The 2,501-nt window shown below is 38.4% G+C and overlaps 1 pseudogene; it reads left to right on the top strand.

Annotated features, from left to right (window-relative positions):
• The first annotated feature begins 1,918 nt into the window (after positions 1-1,918).
• On the top strand, positions 1,919-2,333 carry LOC102874944 (annotated as a pseudogene).
• The last annotated feature ends 168 nt before the right edge of the window (positions 2,334-2,501 follow it).

A 2,501-nucleotide genomic window follows, 5' to 3' on the forward strand; every position in this document is an offset into this window, starting at 1 on the left:
GCCTCAGGTCCTTCTCAGTTTCAGCAAGTAAAGTTGTATCATCTTTATTACACAGGTTGTTGAGGGGTCCTCCTCCAATCCTGATGCCACATTCCTCCTTATAGAGCCTAGCTTTCCAGATGATCTGCTTCACATATTAGATTAAAAAGGTATCGATGTGGTATTTATTCCTGGCATGCACAGTCACATCAAAATTAAATTATGAAATGTAAAGACAAGAAAACGAAACCTTGAAAGCAGCAAACAAGGAATTATCTATTATCTATTATCTAGAGGTGAAGATCTTGTTTGAGGGATAATAGATTTCTTATTTGAATTCATGGAGGTCATAGAAAAATTGCCAATAATAATAGTAATGATAAGCGGTAAAAGAAAAGGACTATCAACTACTATTCAGTGTCTACCAAAATGATCTTTCAGAAATGAAAAACAAAAGTATCTCAGATGAAAGAAATCTAAGGAAATTTGTTACAATTCAAACTTACCCTTAAAGAATGGCTAAAGTTTCAAAAAGGAATGAAACAATAACAGAAGACATGAAACTTCAAAAAAAGAATAATGGAATGGGTAAAAATTAATATAATGGAATATCCTTATACTCATGAGTTTTTAAATAATATTTGATAGTTGAAGTAAAAATTAGAACACCATTTGATGTAGCACTTAATGTAAGTAAAAGAAATACTTAGGATAATTGCATTTAAATGTGGGAGGATAACGAGGCATAAATGGAAGTAAGATTTCTATATTTCACTCAAAATGGTAAAATGGCATTTTAAAAAAACTGTAATAAGTTATATTTGTATATTGTTAAGCTTATAGCAACTAAAGGAAAACTGTACAAAGTGGCAAAGCAAAAAAACACTATAAAATCATCAAGGTGAGACTCTAAACGACATTCCAGAAACTCACAGAAAGAAAAGGAAGAGGAATAGAGAAATGAGAACAGAGTGAACAAATAGAAACTAAATAACAAAATGGTAGACTTCAGTCTTATCATTAATAGATAACTGATATATAAATGTTCTAAATATATAAGATTAACATAACTCATAGTGACCCTATGAACAAAAGATCTGAACCCAGACCTGTCCTGCACCATCCTCACTCTTCCTGACACACAAGAGCCCACTGCAGCAGTCACCATGTCAATCCACCTGGTTGAAGGTCTCCCTCTCCCTCCCCCACCCTCCACCCTTCCCAACATTATGTCCCTCTCCAAGTAATAGCACCTCTTAGTAATGTTTCAAAATTATATGAAGCAAAGCCTCATCATTCTGGCCTCCAAAAAGCATCCATGGAATGTTCAGTGCTCTTCTCTAACACCACACCTCAAAGGTGTCAGTTCTTTTTCTGTCATCCTTATTCATTGTCCAGGTCTCAGGTGCATAGCTAGTAATTAGAACAACTATGACCTGAGTCAGTCTTCAAACTAGCATCACTGTTCCTCAATAATTTGGAAAGGTTTGAAAACCATATGAACACTGAAGCAAAGATAAATACTAGAAACCAATTATATACTATCTACATTGTTGGGGAAAGATATATTATCCAAACACTGAATAAAAACATTCTAGACTGTTAGCAACAAATAAAACAGACTTCAGAGGAAAAAACTGCCAGGAAAAAGAATGTACTTCATAAAGGCAAAAGAAACAGCTTACTAGAACACAAAGAAACCTTAGATGTTCATGCACCAAATAAGTAAGTTGCAAAATATGTGAACTAAAGTCTGATAGAGGCATAAGGAAATAGAGAGAAATGCAGTATTATACCTAAAAACTTTAACACTTCATCCAACAATTACTTGAACTGCAAGAGAGAAAAATCAGCCAAGATACAGAAAAGACTTAGGCCATTACTTCAGGAAAATACCTGAGTGATGAAGATGTGTGACTTCACCGGAGACCAGACAGCAGAGTTTAAGGAGGCCTTAGAGCTGTTTGACCAAACAGGTGATGGAAAGATCCTGTACAGTCATTGCGGAGGTGTAATGAGGGCCCTGGGCCGGAACCCCACCAACGCCGAGGTGCTCAAGGTCCTAGAGGGCTGAAATGAATGTAAAGGTCCAGGATTGTGCACACTTCCTGCCCACGCTGCAAACTGTGGGCAAGAACAAGGAGCAGGGCACCTATAAGGGCTGTGTTGAAGGCCTTCGGGGGTTTGACAAGGAAGGGAATGGCACTGTCATGGGCGCTGAAATCCGGCATGTCCTTGTCACACTGGGTGAGCAGATGGCAGAGGAAGAAGTAGAGATGCTGGTGACAGGGCATGAGGACAGCAATGGTTGTATCAACTATGAAGAGCTCGTCCAAGTGGTGCTGAACGGCTGAGGGCAGCCCTTCCTGTGTCCCCAGAGCCCTGTGCCTTTTCCTGTGTGAGACTGTATGTAGCCCTGAGAGCTTCCTTGGCCATCACAGCTCCTTTCCCATCTTGTAGCTCTTGGATAATGCTTGCCAGCAGCATTCATCAAAGAAACTTGCTGTATATTTAAAAAAAAA

The sequence above is a fragment of the Elephantulus edwardii genome, unplaced genomic scaffold, assembly GCF_000299155.1.
Source record: "Elephantulus edwardii isolate Elephantulus edwardi_28Jun2011 unplaced genomic scaffold, EleEdw1.0 scaffold00040, whole genome shotgun sequence".
NCBI lineage: Eukaryota > Metazoa > Chordata > Mammalia > Macroscelidea > Macroscelididae > Elephantulus > Elephantulus edwardii.